Source organism: Pan troglodytes, chromosome 1 (assembly GCF_028858775.2).
Source record: "Pan troglodytes isolate AG18354 chromosome 1, NHGRI_mPanTro3-v2.0_pri, whole genome shotgun sequence".
Lineage (NCBI taxonomy): Eukaryota > Metazoa > Chordata > Mammalia > Primates > Hominidae > Pan > Pan troglodytes.
The window spans coordinates 158,276,991-158,297,106 of NC_072398.2; the positions used below are offsets into that span (position 1 = coordinate 158,276,991).

Consider the following 20,116-nt stretch of genomic DNA (forward strand, 5'->3'; position numbering starts at 1 on the left):
GCTCCAAACCCGCTGGGCTCCACATCAGCTGCCTTGCTGCCCCTTCCATTCCTCTAAGTAATATTCCCTTCCAACTCTATGTCCCTGGTGGCAAAGGGGTCTCCTCCTTCCTGAATTCCAGAGGCCTGTAGAGAGAGCAGGTAGCTCCTTGCCAGTTCTCCTTGCTAGAATTCATCCATTCTTTTAGACTCATTGGGATATTTATGACTTAATCTTATATTTAGAAAAACCTAAAGATTCCACCAAAGTCTGGTAGAAATAATTTTTAGGCCGGGAGAGATGGCTCACGCCTGTAGTCCCAGCACTCTGGGAGGCCGAGGCAGGCGGATCATGAGGTCAGGAGTTCCAGAGCAGCCTAACCAAATGGGGTGAAACCGTGTCTCTACTAAAAATACAAAAATTAGCCGGGCATGGTGGTGCACGCCTGTAGTCCCAGCTACTCAGGAGGCTGAGGCAGGAGATTCGCTTGAACCCGGGAGTCGGAGATCACGGAGCGCAGATCGCACCATTGCACTCCAGCCTGGGTGACAGAACTAGACTCTGTCTCAGAATAATAATAATGATAATAATAATAATAATAATAATAATTTTTTAAAAGTAAATGTTCCGATTATAAAATCAACTTACAAAATCAGTAACATTTGTATACACCAACAGCAATTAATCTGAAAAAAAATTAAGAAAGAAATTCAATTTACAAATAGCTGCAAAGATAACTAAAAAAACTACCTAGGAATAAATGTAATAAAAGAAGTGAAAATCTATACAATAAAACTATTAAATACTGATAAAAAATGAAAAGAACACAAAAAAAGGAGAGCTATCCCATGTTCATGGTTTGGAAGAATTAATATTGTTAATAAGTTTCACACTACCCAAAGTGGGCTACAGATCGAATGCAATACCTATGAAAATACCAGTGACAAGCTTCACAGAAATAGAAAAGCAATACTAAAATTTATATGAAGTCACAGAGTACCCTGAATAGCCTAGGAATTTTCAGCAAAAATAACAAAACTAGAGGCATCACATTATCTGATTTCAAGGTATACTACAAACTATAGTAACCAAAGCAGCATGATACTTGCAAAAAAGCAGACACATAACCCAATTGAACTGAACAGAGAACACAGAAATAAATTCACACACTTACAACCAACTAATATTTGACAACAGCGCCAAGAACATACACTGGGGAAAGAATAGCCTCTTCAATAAATGGCGCTTAAAAAGCTGGATAACCACATGTAGAAGAATGAAACGACTCCTATCTCTTACCACATACAAAAATCACATCAAAACTTATGTAAGCCTTAAATGTAAGACCTGGAATTATGAAAATAGTAGAATAAAACATTGGAAATGTAGAAGAAATATTGGAAATGGAATGGAATAATGGAAATATTGGAAGTAGTATAAGAAAATTGGAAATGGTTCAGGACATTGATTTACACAAGGATATTTTGAGTAAGGCAACAAAAATCAAACAACAGACAAATAGAATTTCGTCATGCCAAAATATTTCTGAACTTCATCAGAAACTTCTGAATTTCATCATGCCAAAAATATTCTGAATAGCAAAGAAACAGTGAATGGAATAAAGATACAGCCTACAGAATGAAAGAAAAGATTTATCTGACAATAGATTAATGACCAAAATGTATTTTAAAAAATCAAACAACTCAATAGAAAAAAACCCACATAATCTGTTTTAAAAAATGGACAGAGTATCTGAATAGATATTTATCAAAAGAAGACATGCAAATGGCTAACAGGCACTTGAAAGAATTCTTAACATAATTAACCATCAGCAAAATGCAAATCTATGCTACAAAACTATAAAATCAACAAATCAAAATCACAATGAGATATCAAAGGATAGTAAAGATATCAAATGAGATAGTAAAATGACTATTATCAAAAAGACAAAAAAAACCCAGATGCTTATGAGTTTATGGAGAAAGGAGAACTCAGGTACACAGTTGGTGGAAATGAAAATTAGTACAGCCACTATAGAAAGAAGTGTGGAGTTTTCATTAAAAAATTAAAAATATACCTGCCATGTTGAACCAGAACTCACGCTGCCATATATATGTATATATCTCAAATGCGTGTGTATATATACACAAATGTGTGTGTATATATATACACAAATGTGTGTGTATATATATACACAATGTGTGTGTATATATACAATTGTGTGTGTGTATATATATACACACACACACAAATATTTATATCTCAAGTGTATATATATATACACACACACAAATAAAAAATCAGTATGTTAAACAGATATCTGCATTTTGATGTTTATAGTAACACTTTTCACAATAACAAAGACATGAAATTAACATAAGTGCCCATTAACAGAAAAATGAATACAGCAAATGTATTATACATGGAATATAATTCAACCACAAAAAAGAATGAAATTCTGTCATTTGCAGCAACATGGATGGAACTGGGAGTCATCATGTTAAGTGAAATAAGCCAGGCATAAAATGACAAATTTCACATGTTATCATTGATGTGATAGAGTTGATTTCTTCACATGAAAGAGTTGATTTCATGGAAGTAGAGAGTATAATGATGATTACCAGAGGCTGGGAAAGTTTCAGGGAGGAGAGGGATGAAAAGAGGTTGGTTAATGAGTAAAAAACAGAATTAGATAGAGGTAATAAATTTTAGTGTTCAGTAGCACAGTAGGATGACTATAGCTAACAATAATTTATTGTATATTTCAAAATAGCTAGAAGAATTGAAGTGTTCACATCACAAAGAAATAACAAATGTTGGAGGCAGTGAATATCTCAATTACCCTGATTTGATCATTACATATTTTATACATGCATCAATATAACACATGTAACTCATAAATACATATACTCATTGTGTATCAACATTTTTTTAAATTCTGAGATAAAAATTTACAATAATTGAAATGAAAATTTCACTAAATGACTCAAAAGCAGAATTGATAAGGCAAAATAAATCAGTAATTGATTAAAATAGATCAGTAGATGTTCATTTCAAATTATAAAAAGAAAAAGAATTGACTTAAAATTGTCATAGATGTGTGGGAAAATATCAGATATTTTAGCACACATTTTATAGCTTTCCAGAAAAAGATGGGGCAGGCAGAAGGCAGAAAATCATTTGAAAGAAGTTTAATTAAAAATACAAACCGAAAACCATACTGATCCCAAGAAACTTATCCAACCTGAAATATGATAAACACACCAAAAACAAGAAGAAGAAAAAAAACCACAGAGCTAGACATACTAACATAAAAATGAAAAGCTTGGTCAAAGGAAAAGAAAAATTAAACCTCAGTTGCAGGAAACAATGATATGATTAACAGTTAACTTCTTATCAGAAATGACAGAAGCCAGAAAACCTTGCAATGACTTATTCAGGTTGCTAAAAAGTGAGGAAACAAACAAAAACATAAAAGCTGTCAGTAAAAAATCCCATATTTAGCAGAACTCTTTTTTTACAAGTAGTAGTGGAATAAAGACACTTCAAATAAAAAAAATACTGATATAATTCATTGGTGGTATAATTCTACTTAATAAAAAACTAAATGAACTTCAGTGTGAAAAAGATCACATTAGATGGTAATTCATATATAGAGGAAGAAACTAAAAGTACTGGAAATGGCAAATATGGGGGTACAATTTTTAAAACATGTATTATTATTCATATATACCTATATGAATATAGGTATATATATATAGGTATACATATGTATATATATAGGTATAGGTATACATATATAGGTGTACATATAGGTATATATATATATACTCATATATCTATTATATACATAATTCTTTTATGTTTAAAACACATGTAATTACCTTAGTGGGCATTGAATTATTTTACCAAACTGATTCAAAAAACAACAGAAAAATGTAAATGTCTGTATATCAAGTAAAATATTTCATTACTAATTAAAAACCTTCCCTGAAAGAAAAGTCTAGGCCTGGTGACTTCATTGTTGAATTTTATAAAACTATGATGAAAGTACTAATGTCAAACCTGGACACCCTTTTTTACAAAATAGAGGAGAAAAGATTACTTTCTGACTAATTTTGTTAGGTCAGTACCACTTTGTCACCAAAGGCAGAAAAAGACATCACACAACAATAGAACAAGCAAAAAATAACAAAATAACTATGAAACAATATCACAGACTCTCAAAGATGTGAAAATCTTTAACAAAATGTCAGTAAATCTAACTCAGCAAGAATTAAAGTATTACCAAGTATATGCAAGCTTGGTTTAAAATCTGAAAAGCAATATAATACACTATGTAAACTGAATAAATTAAATATTAGATAATATCAATAGACACAAAAACGTTTGACAAATTCATGTATTTGGCATGGAAACTCTTAAAAACAATAGAAATCACCCTCTTCATCCTGACAAAGGACATATTAAAAACCTAAGCTGTCATTTTACTTAATGGTAAGACTGATGCCCTCTACTGTCTTCCCTTCTGAAAAAGCAAAGTTGTCTGCTTACACCAATTCCACTCAACAATATTGGACATTCTAGACAGTGTAATAAGAACAGATAAAAAAATATATTCACTCATATTTGAGTAAAGGATGTAGAACATAATCATGCATATAGCTATGGAAATTAATACATGATTTTAACAAGATCAATATAAACATCAGTTTTATTTCTATCAGCAACAACAATCTGAAAATTAAATTAGAAAATTAAATTGATTTTATTGAAAATAGCTTCAGAAAAAATGGAAATAATAAGTTTAAGAAAATATATTCAAGACTTGCACACTAAAAATCATAAAATATAGCTGAGATCAATTACAGAAGACTTGAATAAATGGAGCAATACACCATGATCATGAATTTGAAGACTCAATATAGATAAAATGTCAGATTTCCCAAAGTGATGTAGAGATTTGACACAATACCAGTAAAATTCCTGGCATTGTTTTGTGGAAATTAACACAATTATTCTAAAATGTATATTTAAACTCTTTAAATTCCTTTTTATTTTACATACATTTTAAAATAATTTAATATATTTCTTTTATGCAAAAATCATAAAAACAATTTAAAAATGAGATTTTAGAAGAAATAACTGTCACTTACAAAAAGATATAAGATAATGAAAAAGCAGCCACAGAATGGTTTAAAATATTTGCAAAGCATACATCTAACAATATATTGCATCCAGTATAAAGAAAGAATGCTTACAACTTAACAATAAGAAAAATGGCTCAATAAATAATGGTCAAATATTTAAAGAAACACTTCCCAAAAGAAGATATATGAATGACCAACACACGTAAAAAGGAGGTCTACATCATCAATCATTAGGAAAATGGCAACTATAACCACAATGAGATTTTATTACACATTCCCTAAAATAACTAAAAATGAAGAAAACTGATAATACCATGAATATGTAGAGAAACTAGAATCTTCATATATTGGCTGGTGGGAATGCAAAATGGTACAGGCACTTTAAAAGTGATTTATAACTTCTTAAAAAGGTACACCACTGACCAAGCACCTCCCATTTTAGTTACCTGCTAAGAAAAATGAAAACAGATGTCAAACACAGATGTGTATTTGAATGTCTTAAAAGTATTATCTAACATAGCTATAAACTGTAAACCATTCAAATATCCTTCATCTGGCTAATGAGTAAAGAAAATATAGTATACCTATACATTGGAATGCTATTCAGCAATAATAAGAAATCAACTACTGATACAAATAGCATCCACCATGAATGAATCTCAAAAATAGCACACCAAGTGAATGAAGCCATACACAAGAGTACATACTGTATGATTATATGAAATCCTAGAAAAAGGGGAAACAGTAAAAGAAAGTTAGCAGTCAATGGGTGTTGGGGGATTGGAGCACAGATGTAATGCAAAGGAGCATGAGAAATTTCTTTGAGGTGATGGAGGTGTACTAAAACTTGATTGTGATGGTTCTCATATCATTCCATTCATTTACCAGAAATAATTAAATCCTGCACTTAAAATATGTGAATTTTATTTATAGAAATTTTATACATAAAGATATAAAAAATCAGAAAAAATATCATGGATGAACTTTTTATTCCTTAAAATGTCTAACGTTTGACCATTTATGTATGGTGCTAGCTCGAGGTTTTTCTCAGATGCCTCTTATTAGAGATGCCCATTTTGTCTATTTTGCTGAGTATTCCTATTCTATATACTGAATTGTGTTAAATGATTATTTTGCATAAATTGAAAAGTTTACAAGAAAAGTTGATTTTTTTTTCTATTTTTAATGTGATGAATTGCATTCATGATTTGAGTAGGAATCAACCCACAGAGTCATGATGTATACATATTTATTTTTTGCTGGTTACAACTCGTTAATATTTTGTGATAAGATTTATACATCTTTTCATTTGGGCTATTAGTCTTTAATTTGAGAGATCTTTTGGCATCATGATTATCTCAGCTTTTTAAAATCAGAAGAAAAGTGTTAGCTTCTCCATTATCTGGAAGTTTTTATTGAATTGATATTCTTGCATCCTAAAATGCTTAGTAGAATGCCTTCTCAAAATCAGCAGGATCTCTAGTCTTCCTGTGAAAATATTTTAATAACATTTAATTCCTTTTTAATAGATTACAAATGTAGTTTTTTTTTTGTCAGTCTCACTAATTTGTATTTTCCAAAGAATCGCCTTTGTATAATTGTCAAACCTATTGGCATTGAGTTATTTATATTTCTTTATCATTTTTTATATCCATAGGAACTTTAGTGATATTCTGTTTTTTATTCTAGTTATTGGTAGTTTGTGTTTTGTCTTTTTTGTCTTAATCTTGCTGATGATAAGATTTGTCAGCATTATTAATTTTTTTACATAATCAACTGTAGGCTTTGTTATTTCTCTCTGTTTTTTCTATTTTGTTGATTTCTGATCTTATCCTTAATGTATGCATTCTTCTACTTAATTTGTATTTAATTTCCCCTTTTTTTCTTAGCTTCTCAAATGGAATTGTAGATTACTAATTTTTGACCTTTTTATTTTTAAATTATATAGATTTGAAATTATGAATTTCTTTTTAAACCCTGCTTTAGATACATCACACAAATTTTGATACTTTGTTTTACTGTTTTTAGAAATGTTTTCTAATTTCCCTTATGAATTCTTATTTGACTCAGGAGTTATTTAGAAGTATGTTGTTTACTGCCCACTGGGGCAGCACATATACTAAAACTGCACTGATACAGAGAGCATTAGCATGACCCCTGTGAAATGATGGCATACAAATTCATGAAACATTTCAAATTTTTCACAATAAAATGATATAGGAGCTTAAGGATGAAATAGCCGGTATAAAAAAAAGAACCTAATAGATCTGACAGAGCTGAATAACACAATGCAAGAATTTCACAGTGTAATCGCAAGTATTAACAGCAGAATAGACCAAGCAAAGGAAATAATCTCAGAACATGAATAATGGCAGTCTGAAATAAGACAGTCAGACAAAAATAAAGGAAACTAATAATAAGGAATGAATAAAACCTCTGAGAAATATGGGATTATGTAAAGAGGCCAAATCTATGTGAATCATTGGCATTGCTGAAAAGGAGGGGAAGAAAGCAAACAACTTGGAGAACATATTTCAATGTTTTGTGTATGATATCAGTTATCAATACAGGAAATCCAGGATATAGGATATTGTCCATGAAAATCTATCAAACCTTGCTAGAGAAGCCAACAGTCAAATTCAAGAAATACAGAGAACGCCTACAAGATTCTACACAAGAAGATTCTTTGTAAGACACATAATCATCAGAAATTCCAAAGTCAAAATGAAAGAAAGAAAGTGAAAGGCAGATAGAAAGGGTAGGCCACCTACAAGGGGAAGCCCATCAGGCTAATAGTGGACCTCTCAGGTGAAACCCGGTAAGCCAGAAAAGATTGAGGACCTATATTCAACATTCTTAAAGAAAAAATCTTCAACAAAGAATTTCATATCCAGCCAAACTAAGATTTCTATGCAAAGGGGAAATAAGATTCTTTTCAGATCAGCAAATGTTGAGAGAGTTTGTTATGACCAGACCTGCCTTACAAGAGATCTTGAAAGAAGAAGTAAATATAGAAAGATCACTACCAGCTAATACAAAAGCACAGTTAATTATACATACCAGTGACACTACAATGCAACTGTGCAAACAAGCCAGCATAACTTAAAAGGCATAGCGTGGCAAGCGGGATGAAAAATCAAGAACTTTTGTTATTGTGTCTTCAGGGGACCCATCTCACATGTAATGACACCCAGAGGCTCAAAATAAAAGGATGGAGGAAAATCTACCAAGCAAATGGGAAACAGAAAAACACAGGGATTGCAATCTTAATGTCAGACAAAACAGATATTAAACCAATAAAGATTAAAAAAAGAAAAGACAAACAAGGGCATTACATAATGGTAAAAGGTTCAATTCAACAAGAAGACCTAACTATCCTAAATATGTATGCACCCAACACAGGAGCACCCAGAGTGATAAAACAAGTTCTTAGATAACCTGCAAAGAGACACAGATTGTCACACAATAATAGTGCAAGACTCCAACACTTCACTGACAGTATTAGACAGATAATAGGGGCAGAAAATAGAGATATTCAGGAACTGAAGTCAACATTGGACCAAATGGATCGGGCAGACCTCTACAGAACTTTCTACTGCAAACCAACAGACTATACATTCTTCTCATTGCCATATGGCACATGCTTTAAAATTGGTCACATAATTGGACATAAAACTATCCTCAGCAAATGCAAAAAAATACCCTGAAATCATACCAAACACACTCTCAAACCACAGCACAATAAAAATAAAAGTCAAAGCTAAGAACATTGCTCAAAACCATGCGATTACATGGAAATTAAACAACATACTCTTGAATGACTTTTGGGTAAATAATGAAGTTAAAGAAGAAATCAAGAGGTTCTTTGAAACTAATGAGAACAAAGATATAGCATATCAGAATCTCTGTGACACAGAGCTAAGGCAGCGTTAAGAGGAAAATTCATAGCATTAAATACCTGCTTCATAAAGTTAGAAAGATCTCACATTAACAACGTAACATCACAATGGAAAGAATTAGAGAAGAACAAATCAAGCCTAAAGCTAACAGAAGACAAAAAATAACCCAAATCAGAGCTGAACTGAAGTAAATTGAGACATTAAAAAACCACTTAAAAGATCAACAAATATAGGAGTTGTTTTTTTTTGAAAAAAATAATAAAATAGGCTGCTAAACAGATGAATGATGAAGAATAGAGAGAAAATGCAAATAAACACAGTTAGAAATGATGCAGGGGATGTTACCATTGAACTCCCAGAAATACAAACAACCATCAGAAACTACTATGAACACCTACCTCTATGCACACAAACTAGAAAACCTATAAGAGATTGATAAATTCCTGGACACATATGACCTCCCAAGGCTGAACCAGGGGGGAACTGATTCCCTGAACAGACCAACAATGAGCTCTGAAATTGAATCAGTAATAACCTACCAACCAAAACAAGCCCAGGACCTGATGGCTTCACAGGCTAATTCTACGAGATGTACAAAGAAGAGCTGGTACCATTCCCACAGACACTATTCCAAAAAATTGAGGAGAGATTCCTCCCCAATTCATTTCGCAAGGCCGGCATCATCCTGGTACCAAAACCTGGCAGAGATATAAGAAGAAAAGACAATTTCACACCAGTATCCTTGAAGAACATGGATTCAAAAATCTTCAACAAACTACTTGATAAGTGAATCCAGCAACACTAAAAAATTAATCTACCACAATTAAGTAGGCTTCACCTCCAGGATGCAAGGTTGATTAAAAATATGCAAATCAATAAATGTGATTCATCACATAAACAAAACTAAAGACAAAAACCACACGATTCTCTCAATAAATGCAGGAAAGACTTCTGATCAAATTTAAAACCAATTCATGTTAAAAACTCTCAATAAACTAGGTATTGAAGGACCATACCTCAAAATAATAAGATCCATCTATGACAAACCCACAGCCAACATCATACCGAATGGGCAAAAGCTGAACACATTCACCTTGAAAACTGGCACAAGACAAGGATGCCCTCTCTCACTACTCCTATTCAACATAATATTGGAAGTCCTAGCCAGAGCAATCAGGCTATAAAAAAAATAAAGGGCATCCAAATAGAAAGGAAGTCAAACTATCTCTGTTTGCAGACATGATTCTATATCTAGAAAACCCCATAGTCTTAACCTCAAAAGTTCCTTCAGCTGATAAAAATCTTCAGCAAAGTTTCAGGATACAAAAATCAGTGTATGAAAATCATTAGAATTTGTATACATCAACAACAGCCAAGCTGAGAGCCAAATCAGTAACACAATCCCATTACAATTGCCACAAAAAGAATAAAATAGAATACAGTTAACCAGGGAGGTGAAAGATCTCTACAGTGAGAATTACAAAATACTGCTCAAAGAAATTAGGGAAGACACAAGCAAATGGAAAAACATCCCATGCTCATGGATAGAATCAATATGATTAAAATGGCCATATTGACTAAAGCAATTTACAGATTCAGTGTGACTCTATCAAACTACCAATGGTATTCTTCACAGAACTAAATAAAATAATAAAAAATAAAATAAACTATTTTAAAATTCACATGGAACCAAAAAAGAGCCAGAATAACCAAAGCATTCCTAATCAAAAAGAACAAAGCTGGAGGCATCATGCTACCTGACTTCACGCTATACTACAGAGATACAGTAACCAATACAGCATAGTACTGGTACAAAAACAGACACCTAGACCAATGGAACAGAATAAAGAGTGCAGAAATAGGACCATGTATCTATGACCATCTGATCTTTGACAGAGCTGACAAAAACAAGCAATGGGGAGAAAACTCCCAATTCAATAAATGTTGTTGGGATAATTGGCTAGCCATATGCTGAAGATTGAAGCTGGACCTGTTCCTTACACCATATACAAAAATCAAGTCAAGATGGCGTAAAGACTCAAATGTAAAACCCAAAACTGTAAAATCCTGAAAGACAGCCAAGGTAATACCTTCCTGGACATAGCAACGGGCAAAGATTTTATGACAAAAAATACCAAAAGCAATCACAACAAAAGCAAAAAAATTGACAAATGAGATCTAATTAAACTTCTAATTAGAGCTTCTGCACAGCAAAAGGAACTATCAACAGAATAAACAGACAACCTACAGAATGGGATAAAATTTTTGCAAATACCCAAAAAAGGTCTAATATCCAACATCTATAAGGAACCAAAACAAATTTACAAGAGAAAAACAAACAGCCCCATTAAAAAGTGGGCAAAGTACATGAACAGACACTTCTCAAAAGAAGACATACATGCAGCCAACAAGCATATGGAAAAAAAGCTCAATATCACTGATGATTAGAGAAATGCAAATCAAAACCACAATGATATACCATCTCACACCACTCAGAATGGCTATTACTAAAAAATTGAAAAAACAACAGATACCTGAAAGATTGTGGAGAAAAGGGAACATTTTCACTCTCACTGTTGGTGAGAGTGTAAATTAGTTCAACCATTGTAGAAAGCAGTATGATTATTCCTTAAAGACCTAAAAGCAGAGCTACCATTTCACCCAGCAATCCCATTACTGGGTATATACTCAGAAGAATATAAATAATTCTACCATAAAGACAAACACATGAATGTTCGCTGCAGCATCAGTAACAAGAGCAAGACATGGAATCAACGTAAATCCCTATCAATAGTAGAGTGAATGAAGAAAATGTGGTATGTATTCACTATGAAATGCTATGCAGCCATAAAAAAAAAAAAAGATCATGTCTTTCGTGGAAACATGGATGGAGCTGGAGACTATTTTCCTTAGCAAACTAATACAGAAACAGAAAACCAAATACCACATGTTCTCTCTTATAAGTGGGTGCTAAAGGATGATAACTCATCAACACAGAGAAGGAAATAACAGACACTGGGATCTACTTGCAAGGAGGAAGGGGAGCAGAAAAAATAACTATTGGATACTAGGCTTAATACCTGGGTGATCAAATAATCTCTGTACAACAAACCCCTGTGACATGAGTTTACTATATAACAAACATTCACATGTACCCCCAAACCTAAATAAAATTTGTAAAACAAAAACAAAAACAAAAACAAAAAACAAAAAAATGTATTTTTTTAAATTTCCAGATATTTGGGGATTTTCTAGATATCTCAATTACTTGATTTTTAATTAATTCCATGGTGCTCAAAACATATTCTATAACGTTGGTTTTTTTTTTGTAATAGCTATTCCAAATGAGGTGAGGTGGTAACTCGCTGTGGTTTTGATTTGCATTTCCACAATGATTCGGGATGTTGAGTATTTTTCATGCACATATTAGCCATTTGTATGTCTTCTTTCGAGAAATGTCTAATCATATATTTTGCTCGTTTTTAAATCAAATATCTGTTGTTTGGCTATTGATTTTTTTGAGTTCCTTACATATTCTGAATACTAACGCATTGTCAGATTCAGTTTGTGCATATTTTCTTTCATTTTGTAGGTAGTCTCTTCGCTCTGTTGATTGTTTTCTTTGCTCTGCAGAAGCTTTTTCGTTTGATGTAATCTCATTTGTCTATTTTTACTTTGATTGTGTTTTTGAGGTCTTATTCAAAAAATCTTTGCCCAAATCAATGTCATGAAGCATTCACCCTACATTTTCTTCTAATAGTTTTAATATTTTGAGTCTTACATTTAAGTCTTTAATCCATTGAAATGCTGATGAGGATGTGAAGAAAGGGGAAATCTTATACATTGGTTGCAGGAATGTAAATTAGTACAGCCATTATGGATAACAGTAGGGAAGTTCCTTTAAAAAGTAAAATAACATGGGACTACCATATGATCCAACAATACTACTACTGGGTATATATCAAAGAAAATAAAATCAATATGCCAAAGAAATATCTCCACTCTCAGGTTTACTGCAGCGCTATTCACAACAGCTTAGACATGGAATCAACACCTAAGTGTTCATCAATAGATGAATGGATTTTTAAAATGTGGCACATATACACAATGGAATACTATTCAGCCATAAAAAGAAATGAAAACCTGTCATTTGTGACAACATGGATGAAACTTATAGACAATGTTAAGTGAATTAAGCCAAGCACAGAAGGACAAATACTGCATGATCTCACTCCTACTGGAAATTTTTAAAAAATTGATTTTTAGAAGGAGAATAGTAATTGCTACAGGCAGGGGAGGCGAGGGAGAAAGGACTGTTAAAGGGACGGGTTAGTCAACAGGCATACAGTTATAGTAAGATAGGAGAAATAAGTTCTTGTTCTATTGCACAGCAGGATGACTGCAGTTAACAATAATGTATCATATATTGCCAAATGGCTGAAAGCGAGGATTTGGCACGTCCTCACCACAAAGAAAGGACATGTGTTTGAGGTGATGAATATGCTAACTTCCCTGATTTGATTATTACAATAAGTATCAAAGCATCACACTGTACCCCATAAATATATGCAATTATCATGTCAATTTAAAACAAAACTTTAAACATTTATTTTGAAATATCTTGAGACTTACTGAGTGTTATATATTGAGGCTAAACATATAAACTATCTCAGTTTTGATTTTATGTAAGACAATACATATACAAAATGTACATTCTTTATCTGTTGGTTTCTTTAATTGAAATATTATTACTTGAACCTCATTAATGAAGGACATCTTCATGGGATACAGAATTTTGGGCTGACTTTTAATTTTTTTGCCTTTTAATGATGAGGTTTTCTTGTCTTCTGATTTCTACTGTATCTGTTAAAAAATTCAGCCATCAATTCTTAGAGTTGTGCCATTGTACATAATGATTCATACTTTCTTTTTATTTTTCTGGCTTCTTTATCTGTTATACATGGCTCTCTTTTCTCTAGGACTGTGCCCTGCATTCTCAGCTACCTCAGCATTCCCTAACTCCTCTATTCATTTGAGGGGTCCTACCTCCTGGACTGTTCAGGAAAAGGCCCTGCAGAAAAAAAAAAAAAAGTGAGGAAAATACTACACACTTCCTTTCTATGTTTGCTTTCTTTCACAATCCTGTGCTGCCCCGTATCCAATGCCTGAAGCTCATTGCTCATAAATATATTCTTCAGTTTTATAATTGTGAGTAAGGTAGGGTAACTCCAATACCAATTATTCCTTTGTGCATATGAAAATCACACTTTAATGGGGAAATAGATAGTAAACAAGATAATTAATTTTAAAACTTCTGTTAGGTACTAAAGACTAAGAAGAAAATAAATCAGAAGCATGGATAAGGAAGGTTGTGTAGGTATGGTGGGGGAGCAAAGAACATCGTAAAAGAAGCATTTGATATTTTTGAAAAATCATGCAATGAAAGATTCACTGTGAAAATGTTCTTAGAAGAAAGTTAAGAGAGCCATGCAGATATTGGCAGGAAGGGCCTTCTAAGACAGAGGAGTAGCCAGTACAAAAGGGTATGTGGCAGGAATACATATGGCATGTTGGTAGGAAAGTGAGGTGGCCATTGAGACTAGACCTAAATGAAGGAGAGAGTGCTAGGAAATGAATTTACAGGTATAAGTGAGGATCAGATTGGGTAACATTTCCATCACTTGCAAAAATCTATTGCTTTCTTTGAGCATAATAGGAAGACAGCAGAGGGCCTTGAGCACAGATATTTTACTATCTCTGGCTTTCATGTGACACAAAAAGTCCTTGGGAACCAGATTTAGGACTCTGAAACAAACTTGAGTCCTGTGAATGTGGTGGAGTTGCAAAGCCTTTGTGTTTGGAGGAAACTTACCTGACTGGTTGTATACCACAAGGTTGTCTTGATGTACTATGCCTCGCTAATCTCAGAGCAGTTTGGGCCTGCCACTGGACATCTCTGGATCTCAATCAAGGAATATTCTGTACAATCATTGGCCAGATGCCTAAGCTAAATTGTGCCAGTTAGCTTTTACTTTAGTAAAATAACTTCTACATTCTCAGGTATGAGAATATTTTCCATAGGGGGGATTCCACAGTTATTTAGTTTTTTAATTTAAAGGACAGTGACTGTGCTGTGATCTTGAGTGAAGAGTTTATTCACAAATCACTCAATGAAAGCACATCAGTTTGATTGCTTGGATTATAAAGTACACCTCTATTCCAAGTGGCTTAAACAATAAAGGGGAATCATTGGCTCCTGTAACTTGAAGTTACAGTGGTTCAGTAATGTCATCAAGGACTCAATTTCTTTCAGACTCTCTGTTGTGCCATACAAAAATCTGGCTTCACGCTACATCTGGCTTCCCTGTAAGTGCTAATATGGCTGCCAGCAGTTGGGCAACATGGTACATTCCCATCCAGCAGCACAGAGGACATCAAATAAATATCTGACTTTCCTACTAATTGAAACACTGTGAACAGGTCCCTGTGTTCAGGGGAGTGTCATATGTTATGACTGGTCAAGACTTAAGCTACGTGAAATATTGTGGAAAGAGAGATAGGATAGCCCTTATTGATTTAAACAACAGGGAGCCTACCTATTGTGACAGAAGTGAAACTAATATTACCCTAATCAAAGCTGATACAGCATGGGAAAGAATGGAATGGGTGCTGAAAAGAAGATGAAAATAAAGAAATAAAATTCACCAGTGCCAGGATGTCTTCATTCGGTCTACTCATATCTAGAAAGCAGACTCAGCAGACTCCAGTTTTCATCCTCACAAGTGGAAGACAGGATGAAGATCACTAGCATCTGAGTCCTCCTTGGAATGAATGGGCTCTACCACTGTTGTGGAGCTGTCAGTTATGATGGTATAGGATTGAGCTATATCAGGAGAAAGTAGAGATAAAGTAAAACAGAGTATTTTAGAGCTGCTAAAAGTTCTGATTATGGCCACAGAACAGAAAAACAGGTTTCAACAGGTGAATTTTCAAAGCAGTTTGGAAAAGAAGGCAACCTCCATTAATCACTGGATATCTCTGATTGCTTTTGAAGACCTCTCATTTTAAAAACATCAATATTCATCCAAGAATATGAGAGCACAATTGTTAAGTTGTAGCTTAGGATTTTTCTTTTGGAGATAGAAGTATATCTTGCAAGTGTGATTACAGTTGGCTACAAAATTTGCTTAAGCACAAAGAGAATAGAAAATGAATATATCAATAATATTTTGAAACAATAAAAAGAAAAATAGTAATGGTAAATGCTCACATTTAATCGAGTACTTGCTGTGTAGTAGCAAAGAAATTTACATGTGTTTACATATTTGATCCCCATAATTCTATGAAGCAACTGAGATATAGAGAACTTAAACACCTTACTTAGACTCCGGGCCAGCAAGCAAAAAGCATAGCTGAGGATGCTCACAGGCACTCTGACTTTAACACTCATCCTCATAAGTATTCATCTCTGTCTAGGAAGTCATGTAAGATCTTTTTCATTAGTTGTTACAAAATGTATACGTAAACTGATGAGATTTGACTGAAAATATGTTTCTATATTCATCATCTTTTTTGATCCTTCCTGTAACCCCGAAAACTTAGATTTTATAGGATTGGCACAAAATATGGGAGGCTGAACACAGCTAATTAACATAGATCACATATACTGGGGTTCTGGAAAAGATCCACATACTGAGTTTATTTCACAGGAATCTAGGCCCCAAGCTATAATAGCATAATTTAATTACATACCGTCTTCAGAGATATCCCCCCAAATTTACAAATGAGTTGCACATTTACTGAAACCAAAAGAATGGGAAGAAAATGTAAGATAAGCTAGAATAGGGTGGGAGTAAAATGAGAAGCAAATTCAGGAAGCTGAAAAAAGATATTAAAATAATCACTAAAAGAAGGATATAGGCTTGAATAAGGTATAGAGTTGAGTACAGAGTCAGAAGAATAGAAAGAACCATGGGAAAGAGCATAGAATGCTAGGTCGAACATGTATGTGGATAGACATTCTTGAAGTACTAAAAAGAAAGGAAGGCTGACCTTTGCTGACTGTAATTGTTCTATGTGTTCATAATGGAACATCCATTTAAGAATACAGATAATAAGTAGGCAACTTCAATAACCCAAAACAATATTTATCTTTTCTATGGATTTTTCCAAACCAACAATATGTAAGTGCCAATTCATTATTTGTTTCCTTTAATTTATTTACTTCCCACCCATTAAGTTTCCAGTTCTGCACTGGTGTTCTGTTATTGTTTACTCCTTCAATCAAAAGCTCCTGAGTGTTTAGAGTGTGTTCAGTTCTGTGCTTAGACTCTGGTTCTAGAGATGACAAAAACACAATTCTTGGCTAACAATCCCTTAAAGGAGACAAGCATGTTAATCATGAGATCACAATTTAATGAGTGCCATGAATGTAACACAGAAACTGATTCCTGATTTACTGACTGGAAACATTTGATACATAAGTATTTAAAATTAACATGAGATGAGATTAAAAAGAGCATCTGCTCAGAAATCAGGTATCCACACAAAAGAAAGAAAGAAAAAAAAAAGATTGGCAAGAAAGGAACCCAGCAGAGGAGAGCAGCCTCAAGAATAACTGACTGCAGACATAAACAACCAGAGGGCCTGAACCAGTTTTCTTATCACTGCCACAAAGAGAGAATAATAACAATAAAGACAAATGGCAGGGTCACCAACTCAGATATGAAAATTGCCAATAAAAACCAATACATCAGACATATTAGAAAAGAAACTTTGCTTTGAGAATGAATCATAGACCCTTGTGATCACTGAAGCCTGTAATATAGCTCTAGAATATTTCAGCTACTTATTATTCCATCCTATCAGATTTAGAAAAATGACAGGCTGAATGCTCAGCCTGTCTAAGCTATTTCAGAAATTAATTCCAAATATTAAACCAAAGAGAACTGCTGCAAAATGTAAGGAGCATACAAGCTTGCTAAGCCTGAATGGTGATAATAAAACTTGCACGGGTGCTATAGTGTTCTAATCAATGTCTAATTGACTCACTAATTAAAAAATTCTGTCATATAGTTTTTCTATAGCTAAAAAGCCTACTAAAATCTGGGAATTTATTTTTGAGCTAGAGTTTATAGTCAGACATTTGTTACAAGTCAAAAAGTTCAACAGCTACTTTAAAAATATATTTATATTTTAGATGGGTTCTCATTGACTGGTAGTCAGCCAGCTGCCAAATTTTTAGGTATTCTTTTTCTAATATAATTCCATATTAATGCTCAACTAACATAGCACAGCTACTTGACCAATATAGTAGGCAGAAAAATAATGAGGGATATGGATACTTTCCCAAGTAAACTAATGAAAAATACTAAGCCTTATTGTATCTTGAATAGGTGATAAGCAATGTTGTTCTGATATTTAAAAAACTGTATAGAAATACATGCACACACATATGTATAAATAAGTATATACTCACACAATTTTTTTCTTGGAAAGCAGGCCTTCTCCAGTTGCAAGCCCAGTATATTGAAGCAAATCATATAAATCAGCTAATCTTCTTGATTTTATAAAGAAACATGTTTAAATCATCCCAAATGCATGGGAATTTATCTTATTTTATAATAACATATATCTAAAATGTTTTCCTTTTAGTTACTTCCATTTTACAACACACACACACACACACACACCCCCTTGATATTTGCCTATGTACACTAAGTAAAATAGTGTCCCTATTTGCCGAGTAGTAGTAAACAGAAGAATTGATCGCTACGACAGAGCCTTCCATTGCCCACAAGAAAGCTTCTCCATGAGCTTAACATGATCCCGCCCACCTGCTACCCTTATTTAATCTAGAAATAGACACTTTACTGAATCTGAGTCAGTTGCAATTTCTCCCGATGAATACAGATTTGAGAGTAAGAAATATTATGTTGAGTCACAGCCAAATTGCATTAATGGCTTTTCTCTTGAGTGAAAGTTAAAATTCTATAGAAACCTTGAAAGATGCTGTGTGATTGATTTTCCAACTCCTTTTTGGATTATGGTGATAGGTTTTAAACAAGTATCTTTCTAATAAATTCCCTTTTTCTCTTTATGTTACCAAAACACTGTAACCAAATACATTCAAATCAAACAGTTGGGTTTCTGGTTTGTTCCATTATTTTGCTGTAGGCACACACCACCTATCTTATTCTTACTAAAGTTCCACCTGTTATTAAACAAAAATCAAACAATTTATCCTTTCTGCACATAAAGAGGATGGCACATCTCTGTCCTCCAACCCTACAAAAAGTTTCTTCTCTGGGCTAAATAATGATAGTTCCTTTTTAAAAATTAATTATTTACTTACCCCCAAGTTTACTATTTACTTTAGAAGTTCCATTTTAGTTGAGTCTTGCTTATCTGTCAATACCAAGAGCTTTAGATGCCTAATATGAGAAAGAATAAAGAAAGAGAAAGAAAGATGAAAGAGAAAGAAAAAGAAAGAAAGAAAGAAAGAAAGAAAGAAAGAAAGAAAGAAAGAAGGAAAGAAAGTGAGAGAGAGGAAGGAAGGAAGGAAGGAAGGAAAGAAGGAAGGAAGGAAGGAAGGAAGGAAGGAAGGAAGGAAGGAAGGAAGGAAGGAAGGAAGGAAATATCCCCTGTTGGTTATAGTGCATATCACTATATCCAATCCCCGTACATACAAGAGGCATAGCAAATTGTCAAAGGGCTTTCATGAATTCTGTGACATCTCCTACTAGCAAACTTTCCTTTTATTAATTGACTTCAAAAGAACAGCCATTGATAGTTATTAAATATAAAACAAAAAAGCAAATTTAGCTTCTGAACAGACTCCAGAAAAGATAACTTAAGAGGAAGTATGTAATTGTTGTATTTGGCTGCTTAGATTCCCCTGCAGGTCAGAAGAACCTGTGCTCCCATCTGCGAGGAGTGCTCCTGGAAGATAATGCTCAACTATATGTTTCAGGAAATCTCAGAAAATTGCCCTTAGTTGAAGAGCCCTACATTGCTCAAGGTCATACCTCCTTCCTGAAGAAGCCTACATCCAATGCCTGGTTGATATAAAAGTATGGACACCCGGGC

The 20,116-nt window shown here is 33.5% G+C and overlaps 1 long non-coding RNA gene and 1 other non-coding gene across 2 annotated transcripts in view; both read left to right on the plus strand.

Moving 5' to 3' along the window:
* The window catches only part of LOC107967081 (uncharacterized), a 68,004-nt gene that overhangs the window by 39,993 nt on the left and 7,895 nt on the right, over positions 1-20,116 (plus strand). The gene's annotated exons all lie outside the window — the stretch shown is intronic.
* Positions 7,225-7,331, plus strand: LOC112207052 (U6 spliceosomal RNA). Its single transcript, XR_002941532.1, has one exon. It is a non-coding gene; the product is annotated as a U6 spliceosomal RNA (small nuclear RNA).